Source organism: Canis lupus, chromosome 20 (assembly GCF_003254725.2).
Source record: "Canis lupus dingo isolate Sandy chromosome 20, ASM325472v2, whole genome shotgun sequence".
NCBI lineage: Eukaryota > Metazoa > Chordata > Mammalia > Carnivora > Canidae > Canis > Canis lupus.
This window is the reverse complement of record NC_064262.1, coordinates 7,840,591-7,861,654: the sequence shown is the minus strand read 5'-3', so window position 1 is coordinate 7,861,654 and position 21,064 is coordinate 7,840,591. Positions and strand designations below refer to the sequence as shown.

The following is a 21,064-nucleotide window of genomic DNA, read 5'->3' as shown; positions in this document are numbered from 1 at the left end:
AGACCAGGAAGAGGTCCTGCCTGAGGAGAGAGGCAAAAACCTCAGGCACACACAGAAAGCCTCCTCAGAGCAGGCTTCCCCTCCTTGGCTCAGGCCCCAGGTCGCTGAAAAGCCTAGCTCCACCAGGAAGCTTGGCCACCTGACTCCAGCGCCTTGGTCTGCTCCATGCCATCAATTAATCATGCCTGCTTGCTTATTTATTTATTGGCTTTATAAAAAGCCAAATGCACTGCTCACAGGAAGAGAGAAGATGGGCTCCCATGGGGGTAGGGGGCAGGGAGGGCCTGACTGTGGTGACTCCCCTTCCCCAGGCCTCTGCTTGGTGAATGAAGAGGTAAGGTTGGGAAGACCCTGGGCTCTGGATGTCTGCAGCACCTGCTTTCAGGGAATGGCTGGGACATTGCCATCATTCATAGAGCCAAAACTCACCATGGTCTGTGCCTGCAACCCTAGGATGGGCAGAGGATATTCAGTCTTGGGGGCTTAGACACAGAGGGAAGAGAGGGGAACTTGGAGGCTGGTGACCAGAAGGAAATCTGACAGGTGTAAGAGGAGGTATCTCCAGGCTCTTGGCTCAGAGCACTCCATTCTCACTGCTCTCACTTGGCTTGGCAGGCAGCGTCTGTATCTCCTGCCGCAGCCCTGTCCTGTCCCTAGAGTGCCTAGAGGGCATCTCCCCATAGATGTACCCCAAGCCATATCTCCTCCCATCTTCCCTGTCCCAGTTAGTGACACTGCTGTGCCTCCAGATGGTCAGCTCCACGCATCCCCATCACCAAGTCCTCACCTTGGGTCCTCTGCAGTCTCCCTGTAAATTGCTCTCTGGCCTCTGTTGAAGGGTCCTCCTTCAAGCCCCTAGCACCTCTCTTCTGGATTCTCACAGCTGGCATCCTCTCTACCTCCATCCTGCTGCCTCACTAGCCTTCATGGAACCTGACATGGATCATGTCTGCTCCTGTTCTAGAACCTTTCAGAGCTCCCCAGTGCCCTCAGAAGTCCCATAGCCTCAGCCTACCATTTAAGGCCTTTTATGCTCTGTCCTTTTCCCACCTTAGTTCACAATGTCCCTCCTTGACACACACTTAACACTACCATGTCTATGTCTCTCTTCTGTTTTCTTCCATGAAAATGCCCTTTGCCTTTCTTAGTCTCTGCCCCGTTATGGTGTCAAAGCTTGGCATTAGTTGCCATCTCTTTTATGAAACCTTCAGAAACCACCAGACAACTTGAAAAGTCAAAAGGAAAGGGTGTGAAAAGCCATAAAACGTGAGGCAACTCAGTGCAAAAGTGACTGACACCACTAATGTCCTAGTGACAAAACTCATCAGCTGTGTGACCTTGGGCTTGTCCTCAACCTCTCTGAGCTTGTTGGTCCATCTGCTAAAAGAGTTATGAATTCCACACTCCTTCAGTTTCAGCACTCAACAAATGGTAGCTACAGTTATTCTTGAGCACCTATTGTGTGACTAGGCTCTGGGATTACCAAGGATGATCTGGTAGGGATTAGAAGGACAGAGAGGATTGTAGACTCAAATGCCTATAAGGACCAGGCAATACTGATTGAGGTGTGCTGGTTCTGAGGTATGGCTCTCTCTTCTGGAATTTACCAATAAGAAAAAGGAACAATGTACTTGAAGTGACAAATTGCTTACAATGGCTCTGTTTGGGGAAATGGTAAGGAGTGGTGCAGACTGTGGCATCTGCCTATTTACATGGGCAAAGCACTGCTCAGCTCCACTTGACTCTGGCCAAGGAGGGATATGATACCCAGACTGCCAGTATTCTGTTTTTTCAAGAGAAGCTGGACATCTGGATTTTTATGTGAACACTCTTGATCTTTAAATGTCAGCAACTAATTTTTAAAAATTTAAAACTCTGAAAGGACTGAATACAATATAGTTGTGATAGGTTTTTGGCCAGAGGGCTGGCAGTTTATGACCTCTGGGTTAACAGGAAGTAGATCAATGTTATCTATTTACACACAGACACACACTCCCCCCTCTCTTCTCTCTGGCTGAATGTGCTCATGTCCACCTCAGCGGTACAAAGGGTCACAGCAATCGAGTGGAAGGTGCACCTCCCTGCCACAGACATGATGGGAGGGGTCAGGTAAGGCACAGGGATTAGAACCAGAGGGGAGAAGCTGGTTCTGCCCCTTCAGCCCGTGGGACAGGCCATCTGTCCTTCCTGAGTCTCAGTCTTCTAGGGTGGGGACAGGGTGGGGAATTACTCAGATGAGGTAAAGGTTGTGTGAGGTGATGAGCATCTGAGAAGTGAGGACACGGGAGGTTCCAGTGACAACGCAGAAGAGCATCTGCTAGCGAGAGAGTTTCAACAATCTGGACACCCAGGAGAAGTCCCACTCCACTAAAAATAGGGCCCTGACAGACTCTTAAAACTCGAAGACTTCTTGAGAGATGGAACTGGCAGCGAATAAAGAGAGAAATGGCTGCTTCCCTCTGCCGGACGAGGAAGGAGAGATGGGGAGGTGACTGGCACTTAGCAAGCCAGTGAGCACGGCATCTGTGAGCTCCTAACAGGAACAGAAAGAAGCACTGGTACTCTTTGGTCTGTCAGGGAGGCAGGGGCCAGGAATGGCCAAGAGCAAAACTGGGAATGACCCTGTGATCCCAGGGCCCCGTGACAATCCATCAAAAGGGTTTGATTGGGATGGGATTAAAGCTGACTTTATCATCCAATTCCCCACAGCGACCGTGTCTTACTATTTTAGTCACGAAGTTATGAAATGCATAACGATAATCCTACTAAGCAAAAAAGAGACATCTAAATAAATCGATGAGGGAGATGTTCAGCAGATGGAAGCCACCTTTATTTTTTTTATTTGTTTTTATTGAAGTTCGACTTGCCAACATATAGTATAACACCCAGTGCTCATCCCATCAGGTGCCCTTCTCAGTGCTTGTCACCCAGTTACCCCATCCCCCCACCCACCTCCCCTTCCACACCCTTTGCTTGTTTCCCAGAGTTAGGAGTCTCTCATTGGTTTGTCTCTCTCTCTATTTTTTCCCCACTCCGTTCCGCTCCTTTCCCTTATAATCCCTTTCACTATTTCTTATATTCCCTGTATGAGTGAACCCATATGATGATTGTCCTTCTCCGATTGACTTACTTCACTCAGCGTAATACCCTCCAGTTCCTCCACATCGAAAAATGGTGGGTATTGGACTCTTCTGATGGCTGAGTAATATTCCATTGTATATATAGACCACAGCTTCTTTATCCATTCATCTTTCGATGGCTCCTTCAACAGTTTGGCCATTGTGGATGTTGCTGCTATGCACATTGGGAAGCCACCTTTAAAAACATTCCCAGAGGGCAGCTCAGTGGCTCAGCGGTTTAGCGCCGCCTGCAGCCCAGGATTTGATCCTGGAGACCTGGGCTTGAGTCCCAAGTCAGGCTCCCTGCATGGAGCCTGCTTCTGTCTCTTTCTCTTTCTCTCTCTGTCTCTCATGAATAAACAAATAAAATCTTTAAAAAAAATAATAAAACATTCCCGGAGCTAGATTTTTACCTCACGTACCTGGAAAACTTGTTACCAGAATCTGTTAAGAGATTCCTCGGGGCTGACTCAAGACTCCAGAGTCAGAATCTCCAAGGAGAGGAGGCTGGAAATATGTATTTGATATCCCACCACATCCTATGATCTAGAAATTTGGGCTGAAACTAAACTAAGCAAACATTTATTGAGCAGAGGACAGAAAGAAATCAGAGCAGGTCCCTCCCATTAAATAAGGACTCTAAATGTAGCCTGGAAAACCCAGCTCCCCAACTACAAGGCAGGACAACACACCTGAGGTATGAAGGGCAGTCGGGGAAGATCTAATAGGGATTTCCTCCGGAGGATGTGGGGCAGAGAGGCGACATTCTACCCTATATATTTCAGGCTTGGTTACAATCTTTTACAATAATAATGCTCCCATGTCTTACTTGTGCTGTTTTAAAACTTAAATAAAAAGGAAAAACCACCAAGTGCCAAGGCAGCCTGGGGGAGGCATAGTGAATTCTCCATGAAGCAAGTGAACAAGACTTCAGCAGTGGTATTTGAGCTGGGGGCTGAAGCAAGAGTGAAAATGGCAGAAATAATAGCCAGACTCGATTAAGTAACTGGTTACTATTTTTGCATTTGGGGTACACTGATTTCACATTCCCAACAGTTCTATAAGGCAGGTGTTTGTTAGCAGATGCTATTGAAGCTCACCCTGCTCTCTCCCTGGCAGGTGCACCCAGCCCCTAGCCCTGTGGGTGTTGGCTTCCCAGGCCTACACCCTTCTATGGAAGACATCATCCTTGCTGGATGGGAACCACTAGATGGCAACAACCCTTATGGTGCAATTTACCCTTCATGGCTCCCCTGGGGGGATCAGGCTAAAGATGGACTTCTCCCCAGCTCCTTCATCTCCTTCTCCTGCCTCTCTTCTTCCCCTACATGTTTCCCCTGAGAGTACTCCCTTAATAAATTCAATGCATACAAATGCACATCTCAGACTCTGTTCCTGGAGAGGCAGACCTCAGATCATTTTCTTATCCTCCTTTTGCAATGGAGGTGGGGAAGGCCCAGGTCAGCTAAGACACTGACCTGGAGAGAGGAAGAGCCAGGGAGTCTGACTCTTCTCTATGCCCAGAAGGATTTCTTGAAGACAATAAGGGAGTAGGAGCAAGAGAGTGTGAGAGAGCGAGCGAGAGACAACAGACGCAGGAAAGAAGGTGACCATGCAGCCCTAGAAGGTCTTGGGTTCCATGCTGAGGGATCATCCTTTCATGTATTTGCTACATGTGCACATACATGAGCCAGGCTTTTGCATGGTGCACGAGATTTAAAGATGAATGTGTACAAATCCTTTTCCTCCAGAAGGGCTGGCAGGGTGGAAAGGGGGTCAGGAAAGGGGACAGGCCCACATAAACTCAGGTTTGCACCAAATCCAAATGCTCCAGAAAGAAAAACTGGGTGATTTTAGCTGGGCTCTGTAATAAGAAAAGGTAGACACAGAGCCCCTCTTTGAGACAGAGGAGCAACAGAAATAAGGGAAATGTGTTGAACTCTACTTCTCCATGAAAGCAAATGATGCTTGAGCTGAACATTAGACTAGCCTAACGAGGAAGGACAAGACTTATTCCTCTGTGGGACTGTCTTTATCAAGATGAAATTGAACAGAGATCAAGGCCTTGTCTGATACTGTGGATCTGAAAAATGTGACCCCTCAAGTTCAGATGGGGGATCTCTGTCTGACTTGGAAGGCAAGGGAGTCCTTTGGGATTAAAAGTGACAACGGGTTTAATATATGCCAGAAGAGACTGCCTGGAAAGCTAATACAGTGGGAGGCCAGAAGCCCTGTCTCCTCTAGAACTGCAGAGAATGCTGGTAGGGAGCAGAGAGTTTTCAGGTTCAAGTATGGACTGTGATAAAGCAGAGGGAGTTCTGCAGGAATCAGAGAGTAGAACAGGGCCACCCAAGGATCAGGTGACAGCCCCCATGCAGACTCTTCCCTATAGAGCTGTACTGAGTCCCTTTGTTGGGTGGGAAAGTACACCGAGTATTCCCTGGGACCTCCTCCAGCCTGGATGAAGGACAGGAGCTAAACTTGACCCCAAAGGATAGTTAAGGCTCACAAGAAGTGAGAAGAAGAGCATGTGGGGGAGGAAAGCTGCTGAGCCCGGGGGAGGGAGGAGGAAAGGCTTTTCTCCCAGAAATATGTGGTCTTTAAATGTCATCCTTGGAGAAAATACAGCAACCTTTTGATGGTGAGACTCTGAATGGCATCCAAAAGAGGTGCTGGTAGTGCCCCACCATATTCCCTTAGCAACCACATGCAACTCTTTGGCTGAGAACTTCTGTCTGACTCGGGGAGCTTCAGCCCCCATGTGGGGCAAGCCAGGCCCACTGGACATTTATACTCCCTGAGAGAAGCCCTCCACAAGTAACTGGTGAGAGTGGGTGTGAGAGTTATCCAGCCCCATCACCACTCAAGCAGGATAACTCTGAGCCTCCTGGTCTGGATCAGCACCCAGACAACCTAATGCAAGTCAGCTCCTGTTGCCACAGTGGTGAGCTGCCTGGTGATACACCTGCGTTGGCCACCTTCCCTTCCCTTCACTGATTCACTCCCATCTCACCTACTGTCCTTTCTTGGAATCACCTCCCACATGAACTACTTGGGCTTGAATCCTGGTCTCAGCGTCTATTTGGGGGAACCAAGCCTGGAGAGCTTCCCAGTTAAACTTATGGGCTGTGAAGTCTAGGAGCTCAGGTTCAAGGCCTGGCTATGTGGCCTTTATCTGGGCTAGGTACTTAATTTCTTCAAGTCTCCATCTCCTCATGTTTAAAATGAGGTGGGGACAATAACTCTATCTGCCTCCCTCATATATTTCTTGTGATCATTCAGTCATTCCACAAATACTCATTGGGCACCTACTACGTAGCAGGCACTGAACTAGGCTCTATGGACATAGAAATAGATAAAACTAAATTTCTAAGCTAGTGCAGTTTACATGAATGAGGAACTAGGATACTAAATAAACACATAATATCAAGCAGTGATAAGAAGCCAAGGGAAGAAAGCTGGATAGAGGACACTTGAGGTTATTTTAAATGTTAGTGAATTAAACAAGATAATTCACAAAAGTGTTGAGCATATTGCGTGGCATACATTAAACATTCAATAAACGTTTGCCAGTAAAATCTTCACCATTGTGCTCATCATCATCTCTTACCACCCACTGCTGCTATTTGCTCATTGACTCACTTAAGAAATATTTATGGGTCTCTTCTCAATGCCAGACCCTCTACTAGGTTATAGGGATGTTTTAATGGGCAAAACAAACATTATCTTGACTTTCATAGACTCATAGTTTAGTACAGGAGAATAATACTCAGTAATACACAAATTGTTGTATATTCTGAAATAAGTACTCATAAGGGAAAATCAAACATACACAGCACTATGAGAGAAGGGACATGAGAAGGTCTATATGGTCACAAAGGCTTGAGCTGATGAAAGAATGCTTGGGCTAAAGGCTAAAGTAGAGTTAATAATATGTAGGGGTGAGAATAGGGAGGTAGAAAAAGCATGCGCAAAGGTCCTGGGGTAAGTAAGGAAGACAAAAGGGAGAATCAGAAAGGCAGTAAGCAGGAGCAGAGAGAACAAGGAGGATTGTGGGCAGAGGCCAGAACATTCCATGCTATTCTTTTTTTTTTTTTTTTAAGATTTTTAATTTATTTATTCATGAGAGAGACAGAGAAAGAGAGGCAGAGACACAGGCAGAGGGAGAAGCAGGCTCCATGCAGGGAGCCCGACGTGGGACTTGATCCCAGGCCTCCAGGATCACACCCTGGGCTGAAGGCAGGCGCTAAACTGCTGAGCTACTGCGGCTGCCCCTATTCCATGTTATTCTACCATTTTATTGAGTGCTAAGCAGTGTAGTCTCTATTTTAAGCACTTTATATGTTTTATCTCATTAAGGCCCAAGCAACTCTTTGAAGTGAGTGCCTTTATTCTAAATTTTACACCCAAAGAACTTGAGGCTCAGAGAGGCAAGATAGCTTGCCAAAGTTACTCAGTCAATGGTGAAGCTGAGATTTGAACCCAGATCTGACTTCAGGGCCAAACTAGAATAACAATCTCTATCTTTATCTTAAAAGCAACAGGGAACAATAATTTAAGATGTTGTCAGTTGGGGAAACTGGGTTTCAAAAGGTACGCAGGACCCCTCTGCTATTTCTTGCAATTGTATACAAATCTGTTATTTCAAAATAAAAAATTAAGTAATTAGAAAAGCAAGAGATATAGGTAAAGAGTTATTTAGTATACTTACGGAGTTATTAAGCAAAATGCCTGATGAGAATGGCACTGTGATAAGATCCCATAGGCTTCTCCCTATGCACTAGAAGGGGAAGCAGTGAGGAGGCACTGCAGTAATCCAGAGGAGAGATGACACTGGCTGCGGTCCTGCCTGCAGCAGTGGAGGTAATGGGAAATACAGGGAATTAAGAGATGTTTAAGAGGTTTGTTGTGACTGGCCATGGAGCTAGTTTGGTTGGGAGTGAGGTAAAGAGAAGACAGCGAGGTTGGTGGAAGGCCAGAGAACCAGGCTCCGGGCCCCAATTCTCAGCCCTGAGTCTGGCTTCCCTAGGGTCTATAGTGTTGTCACATCTCTGTATTGTCACAGGTACAATGAGGGGATGAGGCAGTCCAGACAGGTTCAAAGTCCCACCCAAGTTTGAGAAAATGCTACATGATGCTGACCTTTGCACCAGAAGAGAGCACTAGGGCCCAGAAAGACCACCCAGTGCACACCCTACCGCATTATGCCATGCTGTTGTTTTTCCCTATGTCCATCCAGGTGCCCTACTAGAAATGAAGTTCTCTAAGGACAGATGGTAGCCATCTCAGTGCCCCCTGGCACCTGGCACAGGGTCTGGTATAAAGGACTGGTTGCAGAAATGTTTGGGCAGCCCTTAAAGTGGTCTGATATTTAAAAAGAACTGATAGACATGAACTGGCCCAGACTTGCAAAAATATCACTGGGGTCAGTAGGAAAGGTTGTGTTTTATTCCACCCCCCCCCCCCCCCCCGCCGGGGCAGAATTTTCAGTGCAGAGTAGATACCAAAAGGAAGGCAAAGTGCCTTTCTTGTCCTGTTGACAGAAGAAAGAATAATGGGACTCCAACTCCACTTTCCACAAAGAGAGGGAACCTCCCACTAGATGCGGGGGAGCTGGGCTTCAAGTCCAAAAGAGGAGAGGGTAGGCCAGTCCCTGGGGCCTCTTGAGTGTCCAGGGTTTGAAGAGGAGCACCAAGTGCTGAAAAGACACCAAGTTCACTGCAGAGCCACCAGTCCAGTCCTGAGACATCTGGGAAGACTCTCAAAGAAATGCCAGAAGGCTGGGGGCAGGGAAGTTGTGTCTCGGTTTTCAATCAAGGCAAAATGTGATGTGTGAGAAACCATAGTCCTCTGTACTTGAAGGAGGGAAGAATGTGGGTATTAGTGGCTTGGCCCTTGCCAGGCCCCAACCTAGGCACAGTCATAGAGGGTAGAGCCCTGTTCTTTAAGAGCTTGCAGTCTGCTGGGGGTCAGAGGCATAGGGTGCTTTGAGAGCAAAGCATAGGGTGCAATAAGGAAGGTCCTGTTTGTTTAAAGATATCTTGGAAAGCATCATGGAACAAGTGGATTTAAATTGGATTTATACTATAAAATTTCAATTGTTGAACCAGTGTGGTACTGGCACATAAAAAGATGGGTATACCAATGAAACAGAGTAGAAAGTCCAGAACTGGCTCAAATGCATACAGGAAGTTGGTATACAATAAAGCAACATGTCAAATCAGTGGGGGTATAAATGAATTTATTACTAAATGGTGTTAAGATAAATGGGTAGTCATTTAGGACAAGATGTGGTTGAGTCCATATACCATACCCTACACCAAATGGATCAAAATTATAATTTATTTATTTTATTTTTATTTTTTGAAGATTTTATTTATTTTTTATTTGAGAGAGAGTGAAAGAGAGAGCATGAACGGGGGCCGGGGGGTGGGAGGGAGGAAAAGCAGGGAGCCTGACACAGGGCTCAGTACCAGGACTCTGGGATCATGACCTGAGCCGAAGGCAGATGCTCAACCAACTGAGCCACCCAGATGCCCCCCAAATTATAATTTATTTTATTTTATTTTATTTTATTTATTTTTAAAGATTTATTTATTTATTCATTCAGAGAGAGCGAGAGAGAGGCAGAGACACAGGCAGAGGGAGAAGCAGGCTCCACGCAGGAAGCCCGATGCGGGACTCGATCCTGGGTCTACAGGATCACACCCTGGGCTGCAGGCGGCGCCAAACTGCTGCGCCACCGGGGCTGCCCCAAATTATAATTTAATAGCAAAAATACAAACCCATAAAGTATCAAAATAAGGCAAATTCCTTTAAAACCCTGGAGTAAGTAAGGTCTTTCTATCACTCAAAATCTAAAAGCCAGGAAAAATAAGATTGGTGAACTTAATAAAATAAGAAATCTTGTAAATTTCTATGTGAGGAAAAAAACACATAAGCAAAGTCACAAAAGGCAAACAACAAATTGGGAGAAAGGAATATCTTACATCACAGGCAAGGGTTAATTGTTGCAATGTATTAAGAGTTTCTATAAATCGAGATGGAAAAGGCCAGCAACATAATAAAAATGGCATGAAGAAACAGTTTCCCCCAAATTAAACTCCAAAGGCTCTTAAATATATGAAAGCTGCTTAATCTAACTCATTAGAGAAATGTAATTTAAAATTGTACTGACGAACCATTCAGAAGTCTGTTGGTGAAGACTGAGGAAACAGGTACTCCTAGACATTGCTAGTGGGAGTCATAAATCAATACAGCTCTAAGGAGGGAGATTTGCAATATCTGTCAAAATTACAAATGCAGCCATTCTCTGACCCAGCAATACCATTTGTAGAAGTCTGTTCTACAGATACACCAGCCCACACATGGAACATATTATTCTTGTAGCCCTGTCTAGAACAGCAAAGGGCTGGAGTGACCCCAAGTGTCTATCAGCTTGGAGCCATGGTAAATAATGATGGAAATTTACACAATGGAATATCCTGCAGTTGTATAGAGAATGAGGAAGCCCTATGTACAGTGATTGAGAAAGAACTCCAAGCTATATTGTAAAATGAAAAAAAAAAACAAGATACAAAACAGTTCAATAGCTTTTAGTATGCTTACAGAGTTGCACAACCATCACCATCATCTAAACTTTGTAACATTTTCATCATCCTCCAAAGAAACCTTAGTACTCTACCTTTTGTATAAGAAAGAGAAGAAACAAGAAAATAGACACATATACACATATATACTCACACACACACACACACACACACACACACACACACACTTGCATGTGTTTGCATAAGCCCTAGAAGGGTACATAAAACACTAACACAAGCAGTTTGGGAATTGTAGAGCTGTGTGCTTTGGCTGAAGCTAAGTGTGCATGGGAAGAGCTGATAGGAAATGAACTGGGACAGGCCAGTTGGGGCCAGATTGTTTAAGTCCTCAAACCCAGGCTAACAGGTTTGAATTTTATCCAGTGCTGTCCAATGCAACTTTCGGTGGTGAGGGAAATATTCTATACCTGTGTTGTCTAATACGGTAGGTACATGTGGCTACTGAAAACTTGAGGTGTGGTTACCTGAATGAGGAAGTGCATTTTAAGATTTATTTAGCTTCAATCAACTTACATCTAAATAGCTACCCATGGGGAGTGGCTACCATATTGGACAGCAAAGCATAGGCCACAGGGAGTCATGGAAGGTTTTGCAGCGGGGGGGCGAGGGGAGGACAACATAGCCTGATTTGAGTTTAAGGGAGTGTGTGAAAGATGGATTCCAAGGGAGCAACGGAGATTGAAGACTTTGGAGGAATATGTCACACGAGGGGGGTGGGGGGAGGCGGGGACCCTGACCCAGGGAAGGGGCCCAGGGCTGGATCAGAAGGGTTGAGTTAAGTAAACTTTTAAAAAGGGATGTGGATAAGATGACAGATGGTGAGGGTGAGGGAATAGCTGAAAATGACCCTGCAGCTCTAGTTGAGCACCTCAGGGGTGGGGGAGAACATGAAAGAAAGGATCCTGGGGTGGGTGGAGCAGTGTAGGCAGAGCCACTAATGAGCTCACACACCGCCTCTCTGCCTCAGAACAACCAAGGACATTTACATTTAGAATGGAACCTCAATTCCTCCCAGGGCAGAGGGGGTGAGCTCACCAAAGTCTGGCCACTGCCCACTTAACCACACTCATCTTTTCCTACTTCCCCAGCTTTAGCCACCTGCACTCAGGCTAACCTCTTCTCTGTTCATTAACACAACAAACTCCCTCCTACCTCAGGACCTTTGCATTTGCTACTCCCCTTATTATAGGGCCTGGTTCTGTAAATAAATAGAGCTCAAAGAATGTTAAGTGATGAATGAAGAGGGCAAAGGGAGGGAAACATGGAGAAAGCTTCTCACCTCCAGCTTCCCTAAGAGAACTTTCCAGAGACCTGGGCAGGAATGTTGTGGCCATCCTGGTTACCAGCACCTCTGCTGAGGACACAGACTTCAGCTGGGAAAGACCCAGGGGACAGTCTTCCCAGCCTCTCAAGCCAGTATCAATGATGAGCTGGAAAATTGAGTCATTACAATTCACCCAAAGCTGCTGCTCCTTGCTCAAGAGGGTGGCACACCATCAAAATGAGAATCAAGCCCCCAGCAGAAAGAACCCTGAAGGAGGAGAGACCAATGTGAGCACTACATCTTCCAGTGAAAACACAGGGGAGATAGAGAGCCAGGACTCTGGAGCCAGATGGACCTGGGTTTGATTCCTGGCTCTGCCTCTGGCCAGTCGGGAGCCTGAACTTCAGTTTTCTCATCTGAAAACTGGTAAGAATACCAACTTGACAGAGTGGTTGTTAGGGGTAGAGGTAATGGACATAAAATTCTTGACACAAAATAGGACTACAATAAATGTCATCTATCAGGAAATTCCATGACCTGGAAGACCTCAACCTCCTAATAAGAAGATGTAGTAGACAGCCCAAGCGGGTGGGGTGTGAGCACCTTCTGCCTGGAAATAACTTGTCTCAGAGACAATAAGAATGATTAATAGAAATAATGGTAATTATACGCATTTGTTACATGCCAGGTACTATAAGTGGTTTGCATTTATCAGCTCATTTAATCTTCACCAATAGCCCTATGAGGTAGTTCCCATTTCACAGATGCAGAAACTGAGACAGAAAGGTTGAGAAACTTGCCTGGAGTCACAGCCTAGAAGTGGCAGCACTGTCCCATCTGTGCACTCAGCCAAAATTCTCTTGCTTGCTGCCAGGAAATACACACTTGGCTTGTAGGGCCCATCTCTATCCCTGAGCTGGAGAACTGGATGCTAATCGGGCTGCACTGTTTATTGGACGAGAACCAGAGTATCAGGCAGGTGAATGGAGTGGAAATGTGGATCTGCTGATTCAGGAGTAGCCAAGATCCTAGGCTTCAGAGTCAGAAGGCATGGCTGGTGGACATGCTGCCTCACCCTGAGCCTCAGTTTCCACATCAGTAAGAGAGGGGAATTTATGCTTTTCTTGCTGGACTGTTGCAAGAAATGCACACTTGTGTGTAAAGTCCTGAGCACGTGCCATTCATGTCAAGTCCCTCCTTCCCACTTCGGCATTAAGGCAGAGTGTGGTAGTGGTGTTGAGGGTGTTATGTGACCAGTACCCAGGGGTTTGTGTGTGCATAAAGGGTTTGTGTGGGCATGAATGAGACTGGGAGGAAGGGCATGCCTGGCAGCAGGTACAGCAGGAGCAAAGGCAATGACGTGGGAAGCAGCATGCTGCAACAACGTGCCTAAGAAGCAAAGCAGCATTCTGGTGTGAAATGAGAAGCTTGTATAATAGGATATAAGTGTCATTCTACTTTCAGGAGAAGCCAGTATACCACAGGCCTGCGAAGCCACTTGAGGGTGGTCAGATTCCATCCTGAAAGTGACAGGGAGCTGCAGATGGGCTTAAGCACCATCAGAGTGACAGAGATTCATTTCCAGGAGAGCTTCTCCATGCCCCTCACTGCAACCAACACTCATGAATGCAGAGGCCACATGTGTGGCCCCAGGGACACAGTTCCGTCCTGCAGGTTTTCATACCTCCTTGGCAGTGGCTGCCACCTACAACCTGATGTAATACAACCTGAAAAGTCTTGACGTTCAAGGCTTCAGGTTCTGTGAAATGAATCAGTGACCTACTTTTCATGCCTGAGTGAGAAATCTGATAAAGCATGCACCCCTTTAGATTGTCCGAGGAAAGACAAATGGGGCAGAACTAGGACGTGTAGACGGTATGGCTAAGAAGGCAGATGTAGAGTCAATGGACAGGTGAACGTTTTCATGGTCAGAGCTGCCGAGTGATCAAATGGTCTTCTGTAAGTCTCTCAGCAGAGCTGCCTAATGAAGCTGTCTCCCCAGGCTTTCAGATAGGCCGGGGGCGGGTAGTTGTCCGAGGACACTAGCACCATCTGAACAAGACCACAGGGCTCTCCTGAACAAAAAGAGACCATTCCTTCCCCAACCCCACTGCTCTGCTTCTCCAAATTGTGGTTATTGTATTCAGAACAGAGCCTCTTAGAGGTTTGCTGAGAGCAGATGAAGACCTGAATCCATTTGTTAAAGGTAGTTTGTTAAAAATTGAGGTTGTTTTTCTTTGTTTTGCTTCCTATTATATATATTTATTATCCCCTCTGGGATCCAAAAGAAGTTGATGGCAAAAAAATAAAAAATAAAAAAAAATTTTAAAAGCCTCAAAAACCAAAAACCAAAGGGGGGAAAAACATGACAAACTCCAAATAATGAATCCTCTGTGGGGTGGAAGAAATGTTCATTTCAAAACTAACCTGTGAGCTTGAAGAGACAGTCCTTGTTTTTCAAAGATGATGCAAAAATCTACATGACTCTCTTGAATGTCCCAGGGACTTTTGTGGGAGGTGGCCAATACATGAAGCCACATTTACGTCATTTCTTTTCTTTACCTGTCATCATAAAAGTCGTGATTCTTCCCAGTCCAGTGCTTACTTCCTGAACAATACAAAGAGGGCAGTGCCCATACTCCTCTGGCCACAGTCAGGCTTTCTGCCTCTCCATGCCTCTCTATCCTTACCTGTGTTCTCAGATATTCTCGTTCTCACCTCTTCTTTGTCTTGGAGTCCCTGGACTGTTTGTGCTCACAAGGTGTCACGGTGACAGAAAGCACTGGGGTTGGAATTTAAAAAGCAAACCTGTGTTTGAGTCCTGGCTATGCTCCTTGGTGGCCTTGTGAACTTGGACAAGTGGTTGACCACAGTGAGATTCAGGGTCCTCTTCTGCTGACTGGAGTTAGTGATTTCTACCTCTGTGAAGTGGGAAGGAGAGTATGAGGGAAAATCTGGAAAAACCCCTCAGACAGAGACTGGCATACACAGCTGCTTGGGATGCCCGAGCTGGATTATAAAGGGCTATCTCCTGGTCAAGCCTTGGCAATTAAGAGGCTCCAAATAGTCCAGATGCTTCCGTGCATTGCTAGTTTCCACCACCCTCTGCCATTGACTTGGGGCTGCATGGCTAGCTCTGGCCAGTGCATTGCAAGCTAAGGGGATGCATGCCATTTCTAGGTGAACGGTAAAAGAGACTAGAGGGAGAAACAAAAGGGAAATCCAAATGCAGGGCTCATGTTGCTCCAAGATTTCAAGGTGAAATTCACCCGCCCTAGAGGTGGCAAAGGCTCCTATGTTTGTCTGCATGGTTGACCCTCTTCTAAAATGAAGATGATACAGGTAGTGCTCACTGTCATGGATGTTTCTGTGAGTGCAGCTAGGGTGTGGTAGCCTGAAAGTTGATGTTTAAATTGAATTAATGGTATGGACTCCACACCATTGTCCCTGCCCTTGTGGGGCTCACAGGGCAGTGGTCACCTACATGCAAGATGTGGTTTATTTGGGATATTTCCGTCTGGTGCATATTCCTTGTGGGATTGGGTGGAGAATCTGGTCTCTGTTATTGCAAATGTGTCCACATCCACCTCATGACCATTTTTCTGAAAGTCTACTCTGTGCCAGGCCTGTCCTGGGTACTGAAGAATGAAGGGAGGAAGGAGCATCTCTGAGATTCAGATGCCTAAAGTCAGCTGCCATAGGCTCAGGGACAAAGATGGACTCAGAACTAAATGACATCCCATTTACGCCCCATCTCTGAGCCTAAGAGCTTAGAGATGCCCCCATGCAGTTTCTATTTGATGCACTGTCTACCAACAAACCCAGAAGCTTTGTGCCTACCTAGTGCTTCCTTCTTGGATACCAAAGAGCTGTTCCATGGTAACACTGATGTCTTCATTTTATAAGTGGGAAGTTAAAACTTGTAGAAACCACAAAACCAGTTGGGGACAATGTCAAGACCCAAGCCTACATCTCTTAATTTCTAACCCAGGCTTCTTTCCAACTTACTAAGAAGGAAACAAAACCTCAATTTATCTGAATAGAGAAGACAAACCCTGCTGCCCAACACTGCAGCATCCTGTTTACATGAAGGAGAGCCCAATCCTAAATTTAGCATTGGCCATGGCCTCATGTTCCAAAGTGCTGAGGAGGCCATATTTTTTTCCCAAGCATCCCGGAGGCACCGGGATGTAAGGTACTATTTGCAGCCTGAATGCATTAATAATTTAGAGGCTGAAATCCAGTTTGGAAAGTGGTTGGGTGTCCACTCATCCATCCTCGCAAAGCACACCCCAGATCAATGTTCTCCTTGGAGCCAAAATCAGAAATGTGGCCAGCCTCATTGGGCAAGCCATTATCAGGAGCAGCTAAAAGTGGAAGGATTTGGAGATTGCAAATTCTGGACAGGGGCCAGCCCTCCTTGGTAATGCTTGATAATAGTACCTAGCATGCATAAAGCACTCTGAGTTTATGATGCACCTCACACCCATTATCTTGTGCAATCCTCCCAGCAACCTCGAAGTGCGTGAGCTGCACCAGCCCCATTTACAAAGAGGGATGTGGAGGTTCAAAGGCTGAGTGACAGACACAGCCACATAGCTGGTCAGTGGAACAGAACAACAAGCAGGGTTGTAGCCCCCTACTGGCTACTCTTCCTGCAAATCTATATTATTGTCTTTGGTTTGGCCACAAAAAGGCCCAATAGAGGTCCTCCCTGCACTTGCCCCCATTGCATTCACCAATGGGTCAGTTACAGCCTGGTGATGTTTCCTACATCTAGAGTATTGCATTGAATACTAGGCACTATTGATGCACATTACATGTATTCAGGGACCATCTATCCACCCTTCTTCATGCTGCAGTGCCATGAGCTATAGAGAACATGGGCCCTCAGTGAAGTGGTCTTATCCTACCCTGCTCTTCCCAAATTCCTCCAGGTGAGCTGTGAAACCCTTCAGGACCTGGCTTTGGAGTGAATGGTAGGGCCTGGGCTGTAAGGTGGTTTGAGGTGCATGGGAGAGATGCTGGTGGGCAAGCAATGGGTAGCTGGGGTTTGGGAGGGGGGATATACTAGTTCTAGTTGAAGAACCCCTGGCTGCACTGCATGACTGGATTGGAAGGGACAGGACTGTAGGTAATAGGAGGGAGGGAGGGAAAGGGAGAAGCTGAAGCACTCTACCAGAGGGTGTAGGCTAGAGTATGGAGAGTCAAACAGGCTGTAGACAGGACCCAGAGACAGCACTTGACCAGAGTGGGTGTCTATACGTCTGCGTAATGTGTGGGAAAAAGGAGCTAAGCACTGAACTGACCTCAGTTCCAGCACCAGCAGAATATTATATAAAAGCAAATTCATTTATTCAAAGCATATTTTAGAGTACCTACTCTGTATCAGGCCCTGAGGTTAAGAATTTACAATCTAGAACCAAAAAACCCTTGACAGCAATTGGTTCAAACCAGCATCATCCAGGTAACACTAAGGGATAGATGTTGACTTAAGGTCACATAGAAAAGAGACCAAAAACAAAGTCACACTCAGATCTCTGGATCCTTAGCCCAAAGCCCTCAACACCAGTCTGACGCTCTCCTCTCAACACATGGGCTGGGGGGACCCAGACATGGATCTCTGGAGGCATTCTCAGGTGGCAGACCCAACCAGCAGGCTAAGCATGCTTTGCAGCTAAGCAAAGATCCAGTGTCTACAGACAAGTTTAGTGCCATTGCTTGGCTTTGCCTGGAGGTCTCAGAGAACCAGTCCCCCATATACAAGACACCAGCATCCCCCTCCCCCACAGTGTCTGTGCTCTTCAGTGTATTTTTATGGCCTTTCTGCTCTCTGATTTCTTGTCGTTTCCCCCTTGGAGCTGAGATTCACACTGTGCCTCCCCAGTTTATTCCAATAACCTTTAGGGGCCGTTTTCTTGAGTAAATGACTCAGCAACATAACAAAACAAAACAAAAACAAAAACAAAAACAAAAACAAAATGAAAGAAAAAGCTATTTCACACCCCAGCAAGGTGAGCTCAACTAAATTACCTCCTCCAAGCCACAAACAGATTTTCACACCTGTACTTAATGAGGTCTTACTTTCTAAACCACAGATTAGGCTGCTTGGATGGAGGAAAGCCAGCTTTCTGGCTAGGTACTTCATTGCTTTGGGCCTCAGTTTCCTCATCTGTAAAATAAGGGGAAGAGCACTGGCACATCATGGGGATCCCTGAGCCAGCCATGAATGGAAGGGTTTAGCCTAGAGTCTGGCATGCAGTTGGGCTTCAGCAAATGTAGCCATCTCTAGACGGGCAGGACCTCTATGGTCTGCCCACTGAAATGCTGGTTCCTGGAGCTGTCTCTCACACATTAGCTTGTCTAAAAGTCATTTAAAGAGACTGTGAAAATCTACAACCTACAGATTGTTAAATTTTCTTGCACCCCGCCCTCAGAGTTTGGAATGGGGTCTGGGAACCCACACTTTTGTGAACTCCTCCTGGGTTGCTGTGGATCCCAAAAGCCATGCTATGAGAAGATACAGTGTAGGTCACTAGATAAACCCTCAGATGATCCATAGCAACAATGTAGCCTTTAAAAAACAGATTGTGCCAGGCCAAGTCCATGTCCTTCTGCGATGAGGTGACAGGACAGGTTGCTGAGGATGAAGGTGGCCTCTGGAATGAGCTTACCATCAAGGGCAGGTAAGAAGAGCAAGAGAAACCAGGACATTCAGGGCCTTGACGGTGAATCACATGTGGGTGCCAGGACATTTTCTTGCCTTCTCTAAATGTGGTCCTGCTTCAATTCTGCTGGCCTGTGCAGTATGATGGTTAACAGTATCCCGGGCCTCTATCCGCTAGATGCCAGGAGCACTCCATCAGGTTGTACAAACAAAAAGGTTTCTCTACATTAATACATGTCCGCTGGGGGAAGCAAAATTCTCCCTGTCTGAAAACTACCACATTGGCACCTTCTTCTTCCATCATGAACACACAGCTTATAAGTTCTGAGTGTCCAATGTCTATCTTCCCTGAGAAACTGAGCTTTGTGAGGTCAGGAGCTGGGACTGCTTCATCCATTGAAAAATCCTCAGTACTGAACTTATTTCCCCACAGAGAAAAGACTGAAGAAATAGTTGTTGGATGGATGGATGGAGTGATTCACCCAATGTGACACTAAAATCCAATGGCTCAGCTGGACTTTGAACCTGATCTCTGCCTGCAGAGCCGATATAGCAACTGCTGAGGTGCCCCATACACCATCTGCATTGACTCAGTGTTCGTGACAGGAATGATATTTAATGCTCATGAAGAAACCAGAAAGAAAGCAAAAAAGACCCTGCAGATGACAAGAGCGGCAGACCAGCACATCTTCCAAAGAGGAAAGGAAACAAGGGTCATTTGTGTCGGAGAAGAAGACTACAAAATGTCCAAATGGAGTTCAACTCAGTGGGCTGAGCTAAGGGGAATACAGTCCTACAGATAAATGATGTTGCAGCTCCAGGCTACCTAAATAACATGCAGAACTTATTAAAATACAATTTCCTGGGCCTCATCTCAGACCTGTGATAAAGGTCATAGTTCTGGATTCTTTTTTCTTTTTTAAAGATTTATTTATTTTTATTTATGATAGATACAGAGAGAGAGAGAAAGAGGCAGAGACACAGGAGGAGGGAGAAGCAGGCTCCATGCCGGGAGCCCGACGTGGGACCCAATCCCGGGACTCCAATATCGTGCCCTGGGCCAAAGGCAGGCGCCAAAGCGCTGAGCCACCCAGGGATCCCCCATAGTTCTGGATTCTTATTTTATTTTTATTTTATTTTATTTTTTTAATTTTTATTTATTTATGATAGTCACACACAGAGAGAGAGAGAGAGAGAGAGAGAGAGGCAGAGACACAGGCAGAGGGAGAAGCAGGCTCCATGCACCGGAAGCCCGATGTGGGATTCGATCCCGGGTCTCCAGGATCGCGCCCTGGGCCAAAGGCAGGCGCCAAACCGCTGCGCCACCCAGGGATCCCTAGTTCTGGATTCTTAAGAAGCATCCCAGCTAATTCTTATAAGAAAAAATTTGGAAATATTGCTCCCTGTCAAAAAGATAATGTGCATAAACTAGAGTTAGTGAGTGGTGCCAAGCTTGCCCTCATTCATTCATTCATTCACTAAGCATTTAATGAGCACCTACTATGTGTCAGGCCAGGTATCAGGTGGAGAGAAACAAGTAACAAACAAGACAGTTTTTGCTTCCCAGGAGCCTACAGTCTAGTGGATAATATTTAATGACTTAGTCACATAGATCATGAATTAGTAAGTGCTGAGAAGTCAGGATTACTGTAAGCAACAAGCAGGAAACCTAAACAGTTTTTTTGTTGTTGTTGTTCATACAGGATTTGTATCCCTTTTTTTCAGCAATGACCTAAATTTTATCAATCAAATTCTTCTACCTAGGAGTTTTTATGTCTGGAGTGAGTGACTAAAGTAGCAGGGGCAATGGGTGATTCATAAAGTATAAATGAATTCAGAAGCATAAATCACTGATCCAGTGACCAGGGCTTCCCATGGCAATTGCACCCTGTATTAGTTTTACTTATTGCTGTGTAACAAATTACACCAAAACTGTGTAGCTTAGAAGAACATTCAACGTGGATGGAACTGGAGGGTATTATGCTGAGTGAAGTAAGTCAGTCGGAGAAGGACAAACATTATATGTTCTCATTCATTTGGGGAATATAAATAATAGTGAAAGGGAAAATAAGGGAAGGGAGAAGAAATGTGTGGGAAATATCAGAAAGGGAGACAGAACGTAAAGACTGCTAACTCTGGGAAACGAACTAGGGGTGGTAGAAGGGGAGGTGGGCGGGGGGTGGGAGTGAATGGGTGACGGGCACTGGGTGTTATTCTGTATGTTAGTAAATTGAACACCAATAAAAAAAAAAAAAGAAAAAAAAAAAAAAAAAGAACATTTAAACACTTTTTATTTTATTTACATTCAATTAACATATAGTGTATTATTAGTTCAGTGATTCATCAGTTGTATATAACATCCAGTGCCCATTACATCAAGTGCTCTCCTTAATGCCCATCACCC

General features: G+C 45.8%; 1 long non-coding RNA gene across 1 annotated transcript in view; it reads left to right on the top strand.

Moving 5' to 3' along the window:
* LOC112661826 (uncharacterized) overlaps window positions 1–21,064 on the top strand; it is a 44,387-nt gene that overhangs the window by 1,470 nt on the left and 21,853 nt on the right. The gene's annotated exons all lie outside the window — the stretch shown is intronic.